This window comes from Piliocolobus tephrosceles, unplaced genomic scaffold, assembly GCF_002776525.5.
Source record: "Piliocolobus tephrosceles isolate RC106 unplaced genomic scaffold, ASM277652v3 unscaffolded_20, whole genome shotgun sequence".
Taxonomy (NCBI): domain Eukaryota; kingdom Metazoa; phylum Chordata; class Mammalia; order Primates; family Cercopithecidae; genus Piliocolobus; species Piliocolobus tephrosceles.
The window spans coordinates 3,533,406-3,557,702 of NW_022302087.1; the positions used below are offsets into that span (position 1 = coordinate 3,533,406).

The 24,297-nt window shown below is 37.3% G+C and overlaps 1 protein-coding gene across 11 annotated transcripts in view; it reads right to left on the reverse strand.

Moving 5' to 3' along the window:
* The window catches only part of LOC113225265 (HMG box transcription factor BBX), a 271,898-nt gene that overhangs the window by 161,473 nt on the left and 86,128 nt on the right, over positions 1–24,297 (reverse strand). For 5 of the 11 annotated variants that reach the window (XM_026456849.2, XM_026456854.2, XM_026456852.2 and 2 more), the window contains one exon: positions 22,799–22,861. The exons of the other annotated variants lie outside the window; for them this stretch is intronic. The gene's annotated coding sequence lies outside the window, so the exon portion shown is untranslated. The remainder of the gene's footprint in view (positions 1–22,798; positions 22,862–24,297) is intronic. 11 annotated transcript variants of the gene reach the window in all.

The window sequence follows — 24,297 nt, forward strand, 5'->3', positions numbered from 1 at the left end:
AATTTTGTTGTGAACCTAAAACTTCTAAAAAAAAAAGTCTATTATTTTTTAAAAAGTTAATGTCAGTTTATTACATTCTAACTACATTCAAATTATATACTGACTAAAGAATAAACAGCAAGCCAATGCCAGTTGAGAATATATGAAGAGTAACTCTCCTTTAAATGCTCACTGCATTAGAAATGTCTAGTACAAATTAAAATTATGTTCTCCATTAAAACTAAGCACATTCTCTACAGTAACAACCTCTGTATAATATAAATGCTCTACCAATAATTAATCCTCAATAAATGCCCTCTGCATTAGATCTACTGCTCCCATAGCAGTCAATATTTAAAGAAATACAAAACATTTAGTTTAGATTAAGCCAATTCAAAATAGCAAAGGAAATATTCTCCAACTATTTCCATTGGTAGACATAGGGTTATCCTTTGTCACTAATTCCAGTGTAGTAACCCACAGAAATTAGTGCTATACAACTCCGGGGGCCACCAATTATAAGTACTACAAGGCAAATGGCAAAAGGCTTATCTCGAAGCAGCCTAAGAGATACCTGTAATAGCCATGGTTTTTAATACTGCTAATAAGTATTTTGAAATTTTAACTTCTTATATAATTAACAAAATCAGATTTTGTCACCTTTCAAGTTAAAAAGGAGTCTCATATAGAAACTTTATTTAAATAGCAGAATAATCAGCTACATAAGTGTATTTTCCATATTGGCTTAAGCAGCAAATTATAGACATGTATGCTTTTGCCTGCTCATCATACAGTCCCCCCCACCCCCATTCCCTGGTAAAGGCACTTAGATTTTTAGAAAAATACTCCATGTACCTTGAACGTATATATATTTTGGGAAAACAGTCCATGGCTCCTTGAGTGGAACTGACCTAATTCTACCCGAGTTTCAGGTATAGAACTATCACCCAGGCTTGGTCACTCAGCTTATTCCATGTTCCTGAACACTGCAGCTGGGCGATGAATGGGTACGAAACCTGAATCATGGCAAAGTATGCAAAATACATAATACAAAGTTTATGCTATATTATTCCCAGTGCCCAAAGGGAAACGAGACAGAGAGTAGAGCAATTAGCAGTTTTGTTGAAATAAAAGTACTGGCTGGGCGCAGTGGCTCACGCCTGTAATCCCAGCACTTTGGGAGGCCGAGGCAGGAGGATCACGAGGTCAGGAGTTCGAGACCATCCTGGCCAACATGGTGAAACGCCGTCTCTACTAAAAATACAAAAATGAGCCGGGCATAGTGGCGGGTGCCTGTTAATCCCAGCTACTCCGGAGGCTGAGGCAGGAGAATCGCTTGAATCCAGGAGGCGGACCTTGGAGTAAGCCAACATGGTGCCACTGCACTCCAGCCTGGGGAACAGGGTGAGAATCCATTTCAAAAAAAAAAGATGAAAATACTGAACCACATATATACTTCCTGAAAAGAAAGGAAAGAGAATACTGATTTATTTTACTTTATTTCAAATCCTAACCTCAATGACTTTATTCCAAATTTTTGGCACATGATGATATTCTATAAGTCAAGATGTTTAGATTTTACATTTTCCCTACACATACCAGTTTCTCCTTCAATTGTATTTCCTATAAAGATAAGTTTCAGGTTTCAACACAAATACTAAAAACTGGCAAATGTTAATGTGACTTTTAAAACTAATTCTACAGTATTTTCAATATCTTGAAATTTGTTTATGTATGGCAGTATACTTAAGTGGACAGTGACATATAATTCATTTTCCATTCAAGGTTATGGCCTGATATTTTTTCTTAGATTTAGCAGAAAAACTAAAACAAAACAGAAACATGGACTCATTTGGAATACGGTGTTTCACTTCAGTGAGAGTTATTATACACACCTCCAGAAAAACATAACCAATTTCTGAGGAGTTAAAGCAAAATATATCAATACCCAAACTATTCTGAATACAATTTTCAAATAAAGTCTTCATAGCTTGAAAAGGCATAGAGTTACTTTTATAGATGGTAATAGTCATAAGGAACCCAAGAGATGGGTATCGTATAATATATATGATAATTATTTTCTTCACTGGATCCCTCATATCAACTTACTTGATCCAGGTCTCTTTCATAAAAGTTGAATTTAATGTATGTGATATGGTCACATATAAACATCACATAACCAAAAACATAAACTTCAAACTACTGAGCTCTACCATTACTCAGATTCCAGACAAAGAGAATACTTGCTATAACTTAAAAGTAACAACAAAGTATTTGTTTAATCTCTGGAGGTAAGGTGGATAGAAAGAAAGGCATCATTAAATGTAAATTCGGACCTAAGATTTATTTCCAAACGTTAGCTATATCAAGGCTTTTACAGGTTTCCGGAAATGCCAAAGCCTGCTTTGATAACAAGGGTAAAAGCAAACTTCAATTATTCTAGTGCCAGGGTGAACAGTAACAGGAATAGTAACACACTTTGGATTCCAATTCTGAATCATAGTTTATAGCCTTCAATGAATCTCATCAGCATCAAGTTTCATATAATAAATTTTGGGGGATCTTCAAGAGATTGTCTACGATATAGACTTGAATAGGCTTGAAATTTAAGGTTATTTGTTTACAGTAAAATCTACAACACAGTTCAACCCTGTTGCTAGAAAATACTTAATTTTAATTAACTAATTAGGTCCTGCTTTATCTCCATACTCCAGTCCTCCCTCCAAAGCTATTTTAATATGCTTACTGAATATTTTGTATGGTACTAATTCTACATAGAGCTGAGAACGGTATATCAGATAACAGAGGTAGAGAGGACAGATGCTGTTAAGAGGGAAACTCTAGGTTTCTCTTTTGAAGTTCTAGCATGAGAACTCAAATAATGCATACTAACAGACATCCGTCTAAGCTAAAAATCCAACGGTGGAGTAATAAGACGAGGTAGCATGTAAGCATACCCACAGACACAAGTAAGCATTGTCATCTTTATCTGCTTATATTACTGAAAGGTATCGCCTATAGTCTGAACTTAGTAGCATCAAGTAGAATGAATAGAAGTCCAAAAGCAGAGAACAGAGAGGGGATGCCTACCTTAACTGAAAAGCACGTAAAGTGACAAACTGTAATATGAGTCAACACTGTGAAGTCACTGGCTAGCAAGAAGAGATGAAAGCCCACTCTATCTGGTGCTATCTGTCTATATCCCGTGAAGAACATAAAGACTACTGAGAGATTATGGAGAGGGGCTAAGAAATCCTGTTGGGGGCACAATGGTTGAAGGAACTGAAAATGTTACTCTGGAAAAGAAGTGCTCTTTTCACATCCTTTTATGGTCTTAAGGAAGAGACATCAGACATAATTTTGTATGGTGGTTTCATAGTGTAAAACTGAAATCAATAAGCAGATGTTTCTAGCAGGCAGTTTTGGGGGTGCCGTATGAGGAAATTCTTTCTAACCATCAGATCTGTCTAAAAATGAAAGTTCCTCTTGGATGTTTGTGCAGGGCACTGAGGCCTTAGAGTCTAAGATTTCAACATTTCAAGATTCTCTAGCTTTCAAAAAACAAAACAGATGAGAGCTGGAAACCATGATGCCTGAAATCAATCAAGTCCGCAGTCGTGATGCCCAGAGACAACAGCTCTGGCCCTCTGATCTGCACCAAATATGCTAGTGCAGTAATAATACATTTTAAAAAGTTCAGGTTATACGCATTTTAAATCATGACTAATATCAGTATTAATATCAAACTCTTTAAGGAACTAAGAATTGGTCATATGCCAGTTTCTAATTTAAAGATAGTATAGAACTTTTCATAAAATCAAAAGATTTAATAATAATGTAATTCATTTATTATATATTTAGCTTATGCTCATTTTATTGCACTACATTGAAACTGTTAACATGAAATTCAAAATAAATAGCATTACTATCTATTTTCATAGGACTGTTTTTTGAAATTCAATGTACTTAGAAACATTCAGCCGGGCGCGGTGGCTCAAGCCTGTAATCCCAGCACTTTGGGAGGCTGAGACGGGTGGATCACGAGGTCAGGAGATCGAGACCATCCTGGCTAACCCGGTGAAACCCCGTCTCTACTAAAAAATACAAAAAAACTAGCCGGGCGAGGTGGTGGGCGCCTGTAGTCCCAGCTACTGGGGAGGCTGAGGCAGGAGAATGGCGTAAACCCGGGAGGCGGAGCTTGCAGTGAGCTGAGATCCGGCCACTGCACTCCAGCCCGGGAGACAGAGCAAGACTCCGTCTCAAAAAAAAAAAAAAAAAAAAAAAAAGAAACATTCAAATCTATTAAAAATTATTATAGTAACTGCAAAGTTTTTCCCCCATGTTACAGAGCTAAAAATAGCTATAGTTATACTCATTAACTGTACAAATACGAAAAAACATATCCACAGTATCCACAGTACAAATTATCAGATGGGTAAATCATTCAACTACAAGGCTTCTCTATGCACATCAATTTTGTTTTACTTTTGGTTGTTATTGTTTTTTAATCAGTATTTTATGAACATCCCAAAAGAACAGGCTACTAATTGTAAAAGAGCAAAAGGATTTGTTGGAATCATTTAACAAGGGATTTTATCGTCCAATTTGTATCTTACAGACTTAGATTCACATTTTTATTGCATTATCTTATAAAATTTGCTTTTCAGCATATTTTTAGCTGACCTTGCAGGGTAGAGAATGCACCCCAGAATTGAAGATCATGAGGTTAATATCTTTGTAGAATTAACATGCCTTATAATTGACTTCCTAAGGGATTTTACCATTTTTCCCCTGCAGGGGATGTTCCCTTTCAGTTAAAATTCCACTGTACAGATAACTACTTTGATAACAGGTGACCTCTTTCATTAATCACTTATTTTCGTTGTGTGAACCCTTCTCTGAAGGTTATTCCAAACATCTGACATAAATAAAATTCCCACAACCCTAAATTTAAATTTCCTTTATAAAAATTAACTTCAAATAGATTACAAGTAGACACACCCAGACACTTTCAAAAACTGAAAGTACTAATAAACATTGTAAAAGTATTTCTAAGGCCAGGCGTGGTAGCTCACACCTGTAATCCCAGCACTTTGGGAGGCCAAGGTGGGCAGATTACCTGAGGTCAAGAGTTTGAGACCAGCCTAGCCAACATGGTGAACCCTCGTGTCTACTAAAAATACAACAACAACAAATTAGCTGGGCGTGGTGATGCACGCTTGTAGTCCCAGCTACTCGGTGAGGCTGAGGCAGGAGAATCACTTGAACCCAGGAGGTGGAGGTTGCAGTGAGCCAAGGTCGTGCCACTGCACTCAAGCCTGGGTGGCAGAGGGAGTCCATCTCAAAAAATAATAATAATAAAATTAAAAGCATTTCTAAGATTGCACCAGAGGTTCCCACTAGGATCTGAAATTGAAACCTGTGGGCCAGCTCTTGATTGCCAATGCTAAAGATAGGCAACTGAATTAAGAATTCTGAAAACCATTTTCAAATCACTTTGAAATACCTTCTTCTCCCATAAATACATTTTCTTAAAATGATATATGCAAAAATAATTTAAGTTTTCAAATATAACAAATTTAATGTAACTACTATTTATGTTTCTTATGGTTAAAAGTAAAATCAATTTTACATTTCTTACATGACACAAGGCAGAAAAATATCAACTGCAGAGAAGTTAAAGAGTCTTCCGCAGCTAAGGAAAATCGACCTGGAATTGAAATGTCATCAGGTTGCCATAAATAATCCACAAATAGCAAAAAGAATGCATGCACTGGTAATATATTTCTAGGTAAGAGAACCCCACACAAATGACGATGACTTTAAAAACAAAATAGAACCCTGAAATCTGTCTGAAGTTAATTAGATTTTTATTTTTAGGTTTTTTTTTTTTTTTTTTTTTTTTTTTAAAAACTAATTCTAAGCAGGAGAATGGTTTTTAACCCAAACATGCCAGAATAAAACTTACACTACATATCAAACACAAAAATGTTAGGTTAAAGTCCTCTAGATGACCTACACTGGGAGACTTATTTGACACTTCGAATTTTATTCTAACACTTCACTTTCTTCCACTACACATATCTCCTATGGTGATTTTCTTCTTCCTTGTTTTAATCTAAACATCTTCACTATTTTTTATCCAAGTGCCTGCCTGGGCACTTTATGAGGTATGCTTGATTAGGCTATAGTCAGATGTGCCTAGGATGAGCCTAAAAATGAGCCCAAAAGCTTAGAGGGCTGGGCAGAGTGACAAGGTGGTAATTTCCCTATTGTGATGGAAAAGACGGCCAGAGCGGTGGCTCACGCCTGTAATCCCAGCACTTTGGGAGGCTGAGGCGGGCAGATCACGAGGTCAGGAGATCGAGACCAGCCTAGTTAACACGGTGAAATCCCGTCTGTACTAAAAATACAAAAAATTAGCCGGTGTGGTGGCAGGCGCCTGTAGTCCCAGCTACTCGGGAGGCTGAGGCAGGAGAATGGCGTGAACCTGGGAGGTGGAGCTTGTAGTGAGCCAAGGTCGCGCCACTGCACTCCAGCCTGGGCAACAGAGCAAGACTCCGTCTTAAAAAAAAAAAAAAAAAACGAGTGTCCAGGTGATTAGGATGAGCAGCAAGCTAAACAGTTCGTTCTAGTCAGGCAGAGATCCAGTTTGGGATCTCTTTGACATGGGGTGTTATAACGAATGAATCAGAAAAAGTTTGAGCAGACAGGAAGATTTGTGAGTCATCTAAACACACACCATTAAACCTATGGTGAAGAGATGTCACCCAGGGACCTCCCCAAAGGAGAATAGGGAAATCAGCGGCCCATGGGCTGAAATCTCAGGGAACCTTCACAGCCTGGCTTTTGACAGTTCCTTTTTCATTGTGAGAAGAGTTAGGAAAGAAATATAAACAGATTATCACTCTTGCCCATAACTGACACTGTTGAGTATTTCTAGGAGTTGGTCTAAACCCGTTCACTGGGCAAGCTAATCCTCAAGTACCCGCTCCCAACAGCACATGCCTGTCTACTACATACATTATTCTTCCACAACTTTTCCTTATAATTCCACACATTTCAAAAGATCTCTATACTCAAACAAAGCATGTTTTACTCGCTGAATTACATTCCCTTGGCCAGATCACATCCTATTTTCCTGTTAGAATTGGTTTAAAGATGAAAGATAAGCTCATTGCTTTGGCAGGCAACAGAAATGGCAAACTCATGGGGTTGGGGCAAATTCTATCTGAAAACTGAACGCCATTTTCCCCACTTCCACCCCAGAAATGTAAGTAGTTCAGTCCAAAATAGTTTAGGCAATGATAGCAACCAAAATAATACCAGAGTTCCCCACCCGCACCATGCAAAGGAGTGGGGAGGAGGAGGGAGAACATATTCAAATATAAAGAGTCCTTGTATTTACTCTGAGACATTTAACTACTCAGAATTTGTATGGACCTCAGAAAGTTTCCACAATGCCTCTTCTTTCTGAATCTACCATTCTCAAGCTGGACTACAAAACACAATCACAGGAGACACTTTAAAATATGCAGATACCCACACACTCCCTCCCCTAAACCAATTAAATCAGAATAATCCTGAACATTGGTCTCATGCATCCAGAGCCCTAAAAGCTCCCCAAGTGATTCTAAGGCGCAGTCAGGCTTGAGATCCACTATGGATATAGAAGGGGTGAAGTTATAACAATTAAGTGTTAAAAACTGACAGTATTTGTGACGGATGAGCTCAGAGGACTAAAGTGGAGGGTTTAAAATGGTCACAGGTAATACTGAATCAGACCAGTTAGGCTTATTCTCTTTTATGGCAAGACTGTACCTCTACAGACAGGCATCTCACCAGTTTATGTCACACATTTGAATGGATCTGTGTATTAAAAAAAAAAAATTGGTGTTGGAGGAAAGTCTCACTATACGCAATGTGAAACTATCCTTACATTCACAAAGCAGTAAGGAAGAGATGTGGTTTGTTCATCGTGCCCCTTCCTATGTTCACCACCACATTTGATAAACATGTTTTGCAACTCAGCTGACTAATAATAAGAATGCATTCTGTGGCTACAAGAGAAGGGCAAAATTTCTCTTTGTGACCACTAGGCTCCAACCAGAAGTATGCCGTGATTATTATTAAATAGATGGAACATGTTTGGCACTAAATGATGTGTTTGTAGAAAGAAAAAAAAAAAAATTTCCCATGGCCAAAAGTTAATGACATTGGTTATCATCTTTAACACACCAATGAGCAGGGGAGATGAGGGGCACTATATCCTCTATGAGGCTGCCCAATTATTTCACAGTAGCTTCAAACATCATTCTACAATGGTGCTCAACATCATGTGCATAATGGGTACTAATTTAGGGATAGCTTCGTCTCATAATTCATCGGTATATTTTCCCTATATTAATAGTTGGCCCTTCTATGTAGAAATAAGTGGGGATTTATATATCCATGGACCCTGGATAGGTTTCAAGTGATATCATAAGGAAGTTGTTTGTTTTTTGTATTATTTTGTTTTGATTCCTCCTCATTAGCAATTAATTTGCATCTTACCTTCCTTTTGTGAAGAGGAGGTTCTAAGGGACAAAGCTACTGAACAACCTGAGAATTTAGCTACTCAAATCACCCAAAATGCACATCCTCAGCTCTGCAAGCTGAGTACAGAGAGACCCAAATCTTATCGGGTGGGGAAAAAAGAGCTTAACTACCTTAGAAATTGCAGGCTTCCCAGAGCTCAGCTCAAACATTTAAAAAGTAAACACTTCACAATTACAAAGAAATCAAAACACTTCTTTCAAGTGGAAAAAGATCAAGGAAATAAAAAAATGCTGTTTGTGATAAACATGATATAGTTTACTATCTAGAATTGTTCTAGACAAAAAGATGCTTCTCTTGGGTACTAATACACGCAGTTTCTAATCTCTCACCCCTTTAAGTTCCTATTTCATTTTAATAAAGAAAAACGAGCTGTGAAGGCCAATTTTCAGGGCAAGACAGTGTAAACTGCACATCTTGATCAAAGAAATACTAATTTTAAGTATTAAAAAACCCTAAAAATCAGTGATAACCAAGTATTTGATGACACATCTATTTTATGTTTGGTTCCAGTTCACAATGTGACCTAATGTTCTGTGAATTTTAATAGTATGTTACTGAGATAACTGGAGAGTTCGTTAAATTAAATGGAAATAATAATCTCAATGAATCCTAAAAAAAGGTTTCCTCACGTAAAAATAGTACATGTAAAAAAGATATGAGAAAAAATTATTTAATCTATTTCAACTTCTTTCTTTACTGAGAGGTTTCAAATGATTAGTTTTATATTTTGACATCTGAGTTGAGAGATATTTTATTTTAAAAATTGGGTAATATGTTTTTTTTTTTCATTTCAATAAAAAAAGAAGCAAACTCCTGTTAAATACACTTTACTTGCACATGCACACAATTTTCGTTTATAAACAGCAGCTTTTTAATTCAATATCTTTACTTATTAGCAATTTTACTACAAAATATGGAATCCTTTATATCTTTCTATACTTTAAAATTGTATAGAATTTCTATCTTTAAATTGGTACAGTAAGCATTTATATCTTTGGTATAATTTTTTAAAATATGGAGCCCTCCAGTGGCCAAATATAAATACCATGATAAATCAAGATATTCTACTGATTGCCATGGGTACCACCTCCTTATGAACTCGTTTTAATCCTATGTTTAAAGAAGACAATTGCTTCAGTTAATTTCATTCATAAATAACCAGATGTAATCAGACTCTAGATTTTATAAAATGATGGACATTTTCCAGTGTTATAGTTCCCTTATTATTCATTGCGATACTAAGAAAAAAACTCATTGAAAACATAATCAGTATCAAAATAGGCATTCTAAGAAAAAGGAAGCAACTTTTTCAGATACTGAAGAAAAATTCATTCAGAGAAAAACATTAAATAAGAAAGTTCATGCTTTTGGTGTGCACAGTGGCTCACACCTGTAATCCCAGCACTTTGGAAGGCCGAGGCGGGTGGATCACCAGGTTAGGAGACCGAGAGCATCCTGGTTAATATGGTGAAACCCCGTCTCTACTAAAAATACAAAAAATTAGCCAGGTGTGGTGGTGGGCGCCTGTAGTCCCAGCTACTCAGGAGGCTGAGTCAGAACGGCATGAACCTGGGAGGCGGAGCTTGCAGTGAGCTGAGATGGTGCCGCTGCACTCCAGCCTGGGTGACAGAGCAAGACTCCGTCTCAGGAAAAAAAAAAAGACACTTCATGCTTTCTTTCTTATAACATATAAAAATAACTATTTTACATTCTTGTTACATATTATTTTTAAATAATTAGTGCCCTCTATAAAGAAACCATACCTATATCATTATCAATAGTGAGATATGGTCAATTTAGAAAAGAAAAAAAAAAAAACTGAACCTAGTTAAACTTAGAGAAAGTAAAAGATATTCAATTATAAAAAAATGCATGTATAACACTTGAAATGCATTATTCTTCTTCAATGATTATGTGCTAGGTGGTAATCAAATTAAAGAGTTCACTGTGGGTCAAAATTGTGGCTTCCAGCATTTATCAATATTCCTGCCTCAAAACTTAATTGCTATTACCACTTGATACCTAAATAACAACCAATCAAGCTTCTAAACAAACTAACAATTACAATAACGATCTCAAGATTTAATCTCTTTGGCCAGAGATCAGTGTTCATCTCTTCTTCATAGAGACACATAAGCCTCTGCATTTGGGAAACAGTCAGAAATTGATTTCTTCTGCCCAGTACCATCAATAGGAAACACACTAAATCAAACGAGTGTTTCAATGAGCACCTACTAGGTTCTAGAAGCCTTCACTGGAATAATCTCATTTAATTGCTACAGTAATCTGGTAAGATAAGGTGGTAGCTAGTAAACCCAACCAGTGATTTTCACTTCCTGGTAGTACTTCCTTCCACAAAGAATAGGGCTGACCCACGTAAGCAGTAAAATACTGAAGAAATGATATTGAGAATTCTGAGGCTAGATCATTCAAGACATTGCGGCTTCTATCTCCATCTCTCTTCTACTACTTGCTCTGGGAAATACAAGCTGCAATGTCATGAGAACATTTAGAAGTCCTATGGAAGGCCAGGTGCGGTGGCTCACACCTTTAATCCCAGCACTGAGAGGCCAAGACGGGCAGATCACTTGAGGTCAGGAGTTGGAGACCGGCCTGGCAAACATGATGAAACCTCATCTCTACAAAAAATACAAAAATAAGCCAGCCGTGGTGGCGGGTGCCTGTAATCCCAGTTACTGGGGAGGTTGAGGCAGGAGAATCACTTGAACCCAGGAGGTGGAGGTTGCAGTGAGCCGAGAACATACTATTGCACTATAGCCTGGGCAACAGGGTAAGACTTCATCTCAAACAAAGAAACAAACGAAAGTCCTATGGAAAGGTCCTCATGGTGAGGAACCTCATAAGCCCTCCTGCAAGCCAGGCACAACCTTGCCAGGCAGGTGAGTGAACCACCTTGAAGTGATCTTCCCAGTCCTGGTCAAGGCTTCCCATGAATAGAGCCTAAGCCACCATCTTGACTGTACTTCATGAGATACCCTGAGCCAGAATCACACAGCTAAGTGACTCCTAAATTCCTGACCCACAGAAACTGTGAGATAATGAATGCTCACTGTTTTAAGTTTCACATAATTTGTTACACTTCAATAGATAACTAATACAGGTTGATACTACAACTGTTTTTATTTTACAGAAAAGCCCAGGAAGGTTATCAGATATGCTAGGAAGAGGAATATCTTTTTGTTGAACTATTCTTTCTTTTTTTGTCACTAATTATTTGGTCATTTCACCAAAACATTTAACCTATAATATCCCAGATTTTCCAATTGCCCATATAGAACATGTTTCTTTTTTTTTTTTTTTTTTTTCTGAGACAGAGTCTCACTCTGTCGCCTGGGCTGGAGTGCAGTGGCCGGATCTCAGCTCACTGCAAGCTCCGCCTCCCGAGTTCACACCATTCTCCTGCCTCAGCCTCCTGAGTAGCTGGGACTACAGGCGCCCGCCACCACGCCCGGCTAGTTTTTTGTGTGTTTTTTTTAGTAGAGACGGGGTTTCACCGTGTTAGCCAGGATGTTCTCGATCTCCTGACCTCGTGATCCACCTGTCTCGGCCTCCCAAAGTGCTGGGATTACAGGCTTGAGCCACCGCGCCCGGCCAGAACATGTTTCTTCTAGCTTTGCTTGTTAAATAGATTAATGTTCCTAAACTTTTTAAAAAACTTTAAAATTGTTGACAGAAAGTATATTATTGATTGTATAATTTGGAGCCTATTTTACCAATGATCATGTCTCAGCTTGTGTGCCAAGCATGTCATATGTCCAGAACTTATTTGTAAGTAAGTGAAAATCCCCTTTTTTCATAACCTGTCTTTGTAACTCAAGAAGTAAGGTATATACATGATATGTATGAAAACATCACTATGTGCCCCATGAAAAGATACGATTATTTGTCCATTTAAAAAATTTCACATGTAACAAACCTGCACACATACCCCTTGAATCTAAAATAAAAGTTAAAATTACATATAAAATAAAAACAAAGAGAAATAAAAGACAACAATTCTAGAGCTACAGGGGACCTAGATGAAGGCACCTATGTGGTGAAGTTTTTATATACAGACTCTAAGCATTTATGGCCAAAAGGCCAAAACAAATTAAAGAATTTTAACAAAGAGAAAGAAACTACAAAACAAAACCAGAGTTTCTGGACATGCAAAAAAAAATAACTGATGTTAAAAACTCAATGGATGAATCGAAAATTAGATTATACAGGCCAGGCACGGTGGCTCCCATCTGTAATCACAGCACTTTGGGAGGCCAACGCAGGTGGATCACTTGAGGTCAGGAGTTCGAGACTAGTCTGGCCAACATGGCAAAACTCTGTCTCTACTATTAATAAAAATACAAAAATTAGCTGGGTGTGATGGTGCATGCCTGTAATGCCAGCTACTCAGCTGAGGCAAGAGAATCACTACTGTGTGTGTGGTGGAGGTTGCAGTGAGCTAAGACTATGCCACTGCACTCCAGGCTGGGAGACACAGCGAGACTCTGTCTCAAAAAATAATAATAAAATTAGATTATACACAACTGATGAGAAAATTAGTGAACTAGAAGCAAATTGGAATAAAACAATCAAAATGAATCGTGTAGAGATAAAAGTATAGAAATTACAGAATAGAGGGTAAGAGATACAGGAGATACAGTAAGGTCTAACTCTTAAGTCTCAGAAAGAGAACAAGAAGCAAATGAGGCAGAAAGAAGAAATTCCAAAGTTGTCCAGCAATTCTCTTTGAAATTATTTAAAATCAGCTAGCTTTAGCAGTACCTTCTCCAACAATCAATGCTAGAAGAAAATAAAATAATAGAATTATCAGTCATGGCCCAAGAATTTTATAACCAGCCTAATTACCATTTGCCTAAATTCAGGAGCAAACTATGAATGCTATTCTCCTATGTAAACTACTTTTTATTTTTTCTTTTTTTGATACGGAGTCTTGCTCTGTTGCTCAGGCTGGAGTGCAATGGCACGATCTCGGCTCACTGCAACGTCCACCTCCCGGGTTCAAGCGACTCTTGTGTCTCAGCCTCCCAAGTAGTTGGGATTACAGGCACCCATTGTGCCCAGCTAATTTTTGTAGTTTTAGTAGAGATGGTGTTTCACCATGTTGACCAGGCTAGTCTCAAATTCCTGACCCCAGGTGATCCACCTGCCTCAGCCTCCCAAAGTGCTGGGATTACAGGCCTAAGCCACTGTGCCCGACCAACTATTTTTAACTAAAAGAAATTAGTCCTGTATTTTATAATAATTCTATTAATATGTTACACATTTTTAGTGATAAAAATTATTTTTATTATGCCCTGCTGAATTTTTTAAAAACTTTTCAAATACTGGATATTTTTTGCTTTTAAGCTTGTAAATATGATGTTTATTAGCCTATAGAATCCAAAGCAACAGGATTCTAAAAAAATAAAAATTTTTAAACACACACACAAAAAACAAGGCTAATGAGCCTACAGCAAAGACAGTGTGATATAATTTATCTAAATGCCTTGTTTTGTGTAATGGATAAAAAGCACTTACTATATGCCAGAAGTATTCTAAATGCTTTACATTAACCTCTTAGTCCTCATTAACAACCCCTTAGGTAGGCTCTATTATCCCCATTTTACAGAGGTACAGAGGGAAGGAAGGGTTGAGAAGCTTTTCCAAAGTTACACTGATAGCAGAGACATGATTGAACCCTGGCAGCCTGGCTTCTGAGCAGACTCAACCATGAGCCTAGATTGATGCTCATCATCTGTAATCTCTTTCATAAAGTGCAATGGGTATTCAGAAGATAAGGTGCTTTGGAATTTTGCTACATTTGAGCTTTAAAGGCCAATTTTAACACTTGTATCTACACAGTATTACTACTCTACATCTGCTTTCCTCGTCTGTAAAATAGAGAGTAAAATAGGTTACATTTTTATATTTATGAATACTAAGTGAAAACATGAATTTAAAATCACCCTGTACAGTATCCAACCCATAATCAGTATTTCTTTATGTTTTATCTTTTTTCCAAAGGCAGGTTTATATTAAAACCAATGAAACTTTTACGTTTCAGGGGCCTTCACTTTCATAACCCCTTCTAAGTGTACTTAATTTCATATTCATAACTTTCTATTCCTTTTCTTAAAGAGGGTCTCCAAATTAACCTGGATCTACTCCTGCCCTTCCTGTTAACGATTTCCATACTAAAGCAATCCCACTGGATCCCAGGTTCTGAGCAAGGAGTAAGCACACTCACTTCGTCTGTCCCACAAAAAGCAGCTATAAAACCTGGACAAGATGCATGTGGCAGCTAAAAGTAGATGGGAATAGAGGAAGAACAACAAAATTTGAAGTTCCATTTTCTCTGTTCTCTCACATGCTGGGCCTCAAATATTTCTGTGGAGGTAGGAAGAAGGCACAAAAAACCGGGGCCCACAGAAACGGAGCAAAAATTCTGAAAGTGAGAAACCTTCATCCCTGGCTGACGGAATACTGGTCCCAGGAGGGTAAGGCTAACCCCTGTTTTTATCCTCTTTATCATCCCACTGCTTGTCCCCAGGTAGGGGCACAATCATGGAAACTGCACAGCAGATCACAGTAATTAAAGACCCCAGCTTCCTAGCCAGAGAACCAAAAACAAAGCACTGCATCGATGGCAGAGAGGGAGTAGTTCAGGGGAGTGAGTCCTTCAAGTTATTTATGAACTCTTCATCTCATCCCAAGCTACACAAGCATGGATCTGATCCTAAACAGCACAGACAGGCAGTGAGTACTGAACTACTGAATAAAGGACTGCCAAATTCCCAAACTGGCCACTGGGTGGCAAATAAGTGGGACAAATTCAAATTAACACTGAAAAGACTTCGAAAACTGAACTGACATAGGAACCACAAGTCACAGATGGCTGGATCAAACTTGAATCCTGAAATTAAATGAGTCGACTGCCTACTAAAACGAAAATCTCAATGTTTTCTATAGGATGTGTAAAAAAGACCCAGAGTATCATAACAATCAAAATGTCCAGAATAAAATTCAAAATCAGTCAACACATGAATAAATTTAAAAATCTCAATTTGCACAGAATAAAACACTCAGGCAATAGGTATCAACTCTAAAATGACACAGATGGTGAAACAGCCTGATAAAGATATTAAAGACGCTTTGCAAAAATTCTCTAACAAGAAAAGGTAAATCTCTTGAAAAGGATAGAAAACTAAAGGGCTTACAGGTGGGGTACAAAATGATATAGCTGCTCTGAAAAAATCTGGATATTTCTTGCATAAACAAGCATGAAAAGGAAAACCATGCAATTCCACTCCTAGGTATTAACCCTGGAGAAATCAAAAGTTAGGCTAACATAAAAATTGGTACATGAATGTTCACACTGTATTTATTCACAATTACTATAAAGTAGAAACAACCCAAGGGGTAAATAAACTGCCTATATATAGTTACATATAATGAGCTACTGACAAGCACAAAAAGGAAACAAATTGTTGATATAAAGCAACAATGTGGATGAATCTCAAGCATTATGTTAAGTGAAATCAGCCAATCTCAAAAGGTTATATACCACATGACCCCATTTACATGGCATGCCCCCAAAAGACAAAACTACAGTAATGAAGAGGAGAACAGGGGTTGCCAGGGGTTAGGGTTGGGAGGAAAGTATGACTACAAATGAATAAGGTAAGAGAATTTTTTCAGGTGACGAAACTTTTCTAAATTTTAACAAAGAACTGTACATGAAATCTATACATGTTTTAAGCTTCATAGAATGATACACACAAAAAGTCAATATTACTGCTGGTAATCAAACAATTCAAGTTTTTTTAGGTCCCAAGTTTTAAAACAGCAAACCTAGAAAAACAAATTACTGGTGTATCCATGAATAAGAGTAGTTAAAGGGGATGGGCTGTAGCAGTTCATTGATTGAAATAAATTTGGCCCATTGCACTGAAGGCCAGTAAGATCAACCGAACTGCATCAATGCTGAAAATGACTTACAAAGGTATAATCCTACCCAATATGCTTCCTGCTTTAACTGTATATACAAAACCAAGACCAAAATAGCACATGGAAAGAAAATCAAAGAACATTGTGTCACTGCCTGTCACCAGGCAGAAACTCAGGTCTTCAAGCTGAACGATATCTAAATTACCTGAGATGAGAATCTGTCTTCGAAAGACCCATTCCAATGTTAATAATTCTACCTAGGGTTCTAAGCTATATTCTTTATAATGTAATCTATGCAGCATTTTTACTTTCTCTGCTGCATTAAAAAGCAGGTGAATAAATTCCACTTCCAGCAAAATGAAACATGTGCATATCCACACAGTAGAATTTTAAATACTGGACATTATATATAAAACAATCATTAAGAAGACTGTGAAAGGTAGAAAAAGGGCAGAGCAGCTAGGGACTTTGGGGACCCAAGAAACAACACAGTGGTAAGTTTCCTGGATTTTCCTTTCACTTCATATTATCTGCAACTTCGAACTGGAGAAGCTGACAATCCAGAAATGCCAACAGGGCACAGACAAAAAATCCAGCTCCCCTCAAAAGCCAGTTCTCTCTAGCCAAAGGAGCAGGAAAGGAGCAGCATAGCAAGACAGAAAACTTTTATAACTGCTCTACACAAGCCAATCATCACAGAAAAAAAAAAACTGTGGCCCCTCACCAACCAATGCCGGCTATGGTTGAGGACTAAACCTAGACATCTACCCTGGCCAGGTTATAAAGATGAGCCACAACCCTAATACTGAGGGGGTAGTAGAGAAGCAAAAGTAGTGACCTCCGATTTTCTTTCCCTAACACACACACACACACACACCACACACACACACTCCACAGAAATTAATCATATGGCGACACAGAATTTTCAACTCCCTATGCTATGTCTCTCACTCTCCCTGTTTGCGTGGAATCAGAACGGGCCTAGTGAAGTAGCAGGATTTTGACCACTGCCCAGTAGTAATGAGGCCACCTCCCCCTGTCCCACCTCTCCATCCATAGTATCAGTAAAGACCATGTATAAAACAGTAATGAGTCATACCTATCCCTTCCAGTGAGGGTGGTATCAGCAGAAGCCTACTGGTGAAAGGTAGACTGTGCCCCTGCCCAACAGGAATGAAAAACTCCTTTTTCCCCTCAGGTATCAATGGAGGACAGGTGGAACTCAGACTTCTCATCTTGCAATAATAAGACAGTGCCATCCTCTTCTTGCTGCTAAAGCAGTGTCAGAAGGCACCACTAAAACAAGAGGTTTAAGTAAAATCCACAGTCACACAACATAATACTCAGAATATCTAGGTTTCAATGGAAAGTCACTTCTCATACCAAAGCCAAGAACATCAACTTGAATGAAGAAATACAATCAACAGACAACAAAACAAAGATGAAAGTGTTGTTAGATTATCTGACAAAGATTTTATAGCAGCCATCATAAAAATGCTTTAATAAGTAACTGTGCCTGAAACAAATGAAAACATAAAATGTCTCACCAAAGAAACAGAAGATGTATTAGTAGAACCAAATGGAAATTTTGGAACTAAAAGCCTCAATAACCAAAACAAAAAATTTAATGAATGGGCTCAACAGTAGAATGGAGGGACAGAGGGAAAAAGATCAGTAAAGGAGAAAATAAAACAAAATAAATTACCCAGTCTGAGCCAAAGAAAGAAAATATATTGAAAAAAAATAAACAGAGCCTCAGGGACTTATGAAACAGTAACAAAAGAGCTAAAATCCATGTTACTGTAATCCAGAAAGGAGAAAAGAAAGAGAGCAGGGCTGAAAAAGTACTCAAATAATGGCTGAAAACTTCCTAATTGTGGCAAAGAAACATATATAATAAGACACGACATAGTCAAACTTATGGAAATTAATCATCTCCCCTCCTTCTCAAATCCTGAAAACAATAAGAGAAAAAAGACACCTTACTTATATGGGAATAACATTCAAATGACGTATTCGTTATTAGAAACCACAGAGGTCAGAAGGAATGACACATTCTGCAGTGCTGAAAGAAAAGGGCTGTCGATCCAGGATCCTATACCCAGTGAAAATACCCTTCAGCAACGGAAAGGTAATAAAGACACTCTCCAATGAAGAAAAACATGGAGATTTTTCGCCAAAAGATCACCCTAAAAGAGCAGGTAAAAACATTCAACAAACAGAAAAGAAAAAACGAAAGAACCTGATATTCATCAGAAAGGACAAAAAAAAAAAGGTAAACAAAAACATAGGTAAACACAATAGGTTTTCTTTCTCTTGATTTTTACAGTTATGTTTGATGATTGAACAAATTAGAACACTGTCTGTTGTGGATCTAAATGTGTTAAAGAAAGCTTTTAAGATGATTATATTACAAATGGAGGAAGTAAAGAGACATAAAGGGTTATGGGGTTATGCACTAATTAAAAGTCAGATTGGCAGTGGTTAAAAAACATCATCTAACTATATGCTATCTACAAGAAACTCACTTCAAATATAATGACACAGGTAGGTTGAAAGTAAAAGAAGAAAAATGGTATATCATACAAATATCAATCAAAATAAAGTAGGAGTGCTATATTAATCTGAAAAAGTAGACTTCAGAGCAAAAAACAACGATCACAGACAGACAGAAACACTATATCATGATAAAAGTGGCGTATCATCAAGAAAATATACCAATCCTAAATGTGTATGCATAGATGGAACTACAAAATATATAAAGCAAAAACTAACAGAACTGAAAGGAGAAACAGAAAAATCCACAATTACAGTAAGAAACACTGACACCTTTCTCTCAGCAACTGATAGAACAATTAGAAAATCAGAAAGGTTATATAAGAACTCAACATCATCAGCTTATAAGATCTAACTAACATTTATACGACATCTGACTCAGCAGCAGAATACACATTCTTTTTCAGGTGCCCAGGAAACACAAACCAAGACAGATTACATGTTGTGCTATAAAACATATTCTTCAACAAATTTTAAAAGAACTGAAGTCATATAGAGTGGCTCCCCTGATCGCAAGGGCATAGAATTAGAAACTATTAATAGTAACAGAAAGAAAACAGGAAAATACCCCAACACGTGGAAACTAAACAACATACTTACAGATAATCCATGGGTCAAAAGTTTTAAGGGGGAGAAAATAACACTGAAACAAACGAACATGAAAATACAGCATATCAACATTAGTAGAACAGGAAACGTAATGCTCAAACGGGAACCTGTAGCACTAAATACTTTTTTTGAAACAGGACATCATGCATATCAATAATTTAAATTCCCACCTCAGGTACCTGAAAAAAAGTCAAAATAAACCTAACATAAGCAGAAATTAAGACAAGAATAAATAGCAGAAATCAGTAAAATTGAAAACAGAAAAACAATTTTGGTATTACTTTCAAACCAAAACCAGACAAAGATGGTGCCAAAAAAGAAGACACACACTAATATTCCTCATGAACGCAGATACAAAAATCCCTAACAAAACATATGCAAAAGGAATTCAGAAATATCTAAAAGAAATTGTACAACATAAACAGGGATTTATTTCAGGAATACAAGAATGAGTCCATATTCAAAAATCAAGGAATGTACTCTACCATATTAACAGGATAAAGAAGAAAAATCATATAATCATATTGATGTATAGAAATATTAGATATAATTTAACACCAATTCATGATAAAAAGAAAACTTAAATGAAGTTAGGAATCAAAGGAAACTTTAACTTGGAAAAAGAGCATCTAAAAATAATCTACAGCTAACATTATAAGAGAAAAATACTGAATATATTTTTCCTAAAATCAGGAACAAGAAGGGCCAGTCTCATTACTCTTATTCACATAGTGCTGGAAGTGCAAGCCAGTGCAATAAGTCAAGGAAAAAAAAAGGCATACAGACCTGAAAGAAGAAACAAAACTGTCCCTATTCACAGATGACAATAATCTATACAGAAAATCCCAAGGAATCTACAAAAACTTCTTCTAAAATGAGTGACTTCAGCAAAGTCAAAAGATAACAGTTAAATATTGTATTTAATCAATTGTACTTTAATATATGAGCAATGAACATGTGGACATCAAAATTAAAATATTTTATTATGTAGACACTAAAATGAAGATTACAGTAGCTAAAATAAAAAATAGTTAAATGTGAATCCAACAAAACATGTCCAGGACATACATGCTGAAAACTGTAAAATGCTGATGAAAAAAAAATCAAGGAAGATCGAAATAACTGAAGAGACATACAGTGTTCATGAATTAGAAAACTAAACATAGTGAAGACACCAATTCTCTCCAAATTGATTATAAAGATTTGACACATCCTATAATCTTGTAGACACAGAAACATAGACGAGATTCTAAATTCTACATGGAAATGCAAAGGAACTAGACTAGCTAAAACAATTTGAAAAAAAAATGAATGAAGTGTGAGGAGTCAGTCTACTGATTTCAATATTTAAATAGCTATGGTAATCAAGAATGTGTAGTATTGGTGGACGATCAGACACACAGATTAATAGAACAGCATAGAGAACCCAGAAAGAAACTCACCAAATATGCCTGTCTTCTTTTTAACCCAGGTGCAAGAGAATTCAATGAAGGAAGGATAGCCTTTTCACACAAACTGTGCTACAGCGAGTGGACTTACACAGGCACAAAAAGAAAGGATCTCTCTGTATTGCAGACTGAGTAACCCTTTTCCAAAATGTCCAAAATGCTTTAGATCAGAAGTGTTTCAGATTTTGAATATTTTCATTTTAGAATATTTACATTATACAATTTGAGCATACCGAATCCAAAAATCCAGAATCTGAAATGCTCCAGTGAGCATTTCTTTTGAGAATCATGTTGGCACTAAAAAACTTTTGAATCTCAGAGCATTTTGGACTTCAAATTTTCAGATCTGGGATGCTCAACCTGTATTTCTGATAATGACATGTGAATCCCTATCTCAAAATAAAAAGTTTAGTTAAAAAATTTTTTTAAACAACAACAACAAAAAACAAAAGCAGGTGAGTAGCGTGTGCTTCTCCTACTGTTCTCATTCCACGGGTGGGGACTGTCTCCTCTGAAGGGCCTCAGGCCAGGGTTACCAAGTAGAGCTTTTACTAGCTCTACATTCCTCCTAATCTGGTCTTATTCATTCTGAAGGCTTCAATTAAGATATGCCAATGATTGCCAAATTTGTATTTTAAGCCCATACCACTCTTCTGAAGTCCATGCATATTTTACTTTTAAATGAATATCTCAATCTAGGTATCTCAGAGGCATTTCAAGCTCAACCACTGAAACATAGTATTTTCCCTTACAGCTCCCAAATCTGCTTCCCTTGGATCTTTCCGTTTCAGTAGTTGTCACTTGCTATGGTCTGAATGTGTTCCTTCAAAATTGCCAGGTTGAAAACCTAGCCCCCAAGGTTATGGATTTTGGAGTTGAACCTTTGAGGTGGTGATTAGATCATGATGGTAGAGTACTCATGAATGGGATTAGGGCCCTTAAAAAAGAGGTCCCAGAGAGCGGCCTTGCTCTTTCTACAATATAAGGACTCATCAAAAAAATTCCATCTATGAACCAGGAAATGAGCCCTCACCAGACACCTTATATGCCTGGATCCTGGACTTCTGAGCCTCTAGAAGTATGAGAAATTAATTTCTGTTGTTTATAAGTTACCCAGTGTATGGCATTTTGTTCTAACGGCCTGAACGGACTTAAGACGTCAGTATACCATCCAATGCACCCAGATGCTCAAGCTGTTGTCTGGTTTACTCGTTCTTACTCTCATATATACTAGATTATAAAACACCATTAACTCAAATTCTTAAATACATGATCAATGAGTCCACTTCTTCCCATCCTCAACACAGCTAGCTCGTTGAAACACCAATATACCAGTCTCCTAGCTGATTTCTGTAGCTCTACTTGTCCCCTCCTCGAAAGCATTCCCGCTATAGCAAAGAGACTGATCTTTACAAAATGCAAATCCAAACACCTCACTCCTTAGCTTAAAACTTTTCACTGCTACTACTGTGCTTATAGTAATCCTTATATCAAAGCACACAAAATCCCACATAGTCCGGTTTCCACCCACATCATGCCACTCTTCACGCTCATTTCTAAACTCCAGCCGTAATAAGATTTTTCTAGTTTCTCCAAGGTATTCTGGTATTCTCCCTGCAGGGCCTTTGCACTTTCCTCCTACCCCTCCCAGACCAACCTACCTAGTATACAGTCAGTCTGCCAGATATGGGGCTTTCAGATCCACAGATTTAACCAGCCGTAGCCTGAAAAAATTAAAAATAAATAAAAGGTGACAATAAAAAATACAGCATAACAATGATTTACATGGCATTTACAATGTATTAAGTAATAGAAGTAATCTAGAATGATTTCAAGAACATGGGAGGACATGAGTAGGTTATATGAAAATGCTACACCATTTAATATCAGGGGCCAGAGGACCTTCAGATTTTGCTATCCACAGGGGTCCTAGAACCAATCCTTCACAGAGAATAAGGAAGAACTATATTCTATTTATATATATAAGTAACATGTATATTTAGGTTAACTTGAGCCTAACTGGATAGTCACTTGACATCCTTTTTTTTGGGGGGGGGAGCTTTCTACATATGAAGTACAATAATAATAATTCTAGTAACAGCCTTTGTCATTCACAGTTAAGCTATAACTGTTACTTCTTATGAATACTGGTTGCTAAAGTATTCATATATATACAAAATTTTAGAGGTTTTTAAGTTCACTGTTTAAAAAATAACACATGGGCAGGGCGCGGTGGCTCACATCTATAATCCTAGCACTTTGGGAGGCCGAGGCAGGTGGATCATGATGTCAAGAGATCAAGACCATCCAGGCCAAAAGGGTGAAACCCCATCTCTACTAAAAATACAAAAATTACCTGGGCGTGGTGCTGTGTGCCTCCAGTCCCAGCTACTTGGGAGGCTGAGGCAAGAGAATCGCCTGAACCCAGGAGGCGAAGGTTGCAGTGAGCCGAGATTGAGCCACTGTACTCCAGCCTGTCCAGAGAGAAAGACTCCATCTCAAAAAAAACAAAACAAAACAAAAAAAGGCTGGGCACTGTGGTTCATGCCCGTAATCCCAGCACTTTGGGAGGCCAAGGCGGGTGGATCATGAAGTCAGGAGATCGAGACCATCCTGGCTAACACGGTGAAACCCCGTCTCTACTAAAAATACAAAAAATTAGTCGGTCATGGTGGCAGACACCTGTAGTCCTAGTTACTAGGGAGGCTTAGGCAAGAGAATGGTGTGAACCGGGGAGGTGGAGCTTGCAGTGAGCCGAGATCATGCCACTGTACTCCAGCCTGAGCGACAGAACCACACTCCGTCTCAAAAAAAAAAAAGAAAAACAAACATGGTATGCATGTTGACCCTGAATTTCAGCTATACAGTATTCTTTCTAAAGTTTACTGAGCTCCACTCAGTCTCTTAACAGTAATAATAAAAACAATAACAAAGAAAAATACAGGAAAATGACTCTTGCAATGTGCCATGTACAAAATAACTTGTTGGAAGCTATAGAAGATATGTCTAAAAGCAATCTCTGAATAATAATTTTGAGAGGTTAGGGTTTTAAATCTCTACATTTTAAAATTCTACAACAAAAAGCATGTGTATTGAATCTCTGTTTCCCAATGTGATGGGTTTTTTCCCGATATCTTATTTCTGTTATCAAATTAATATG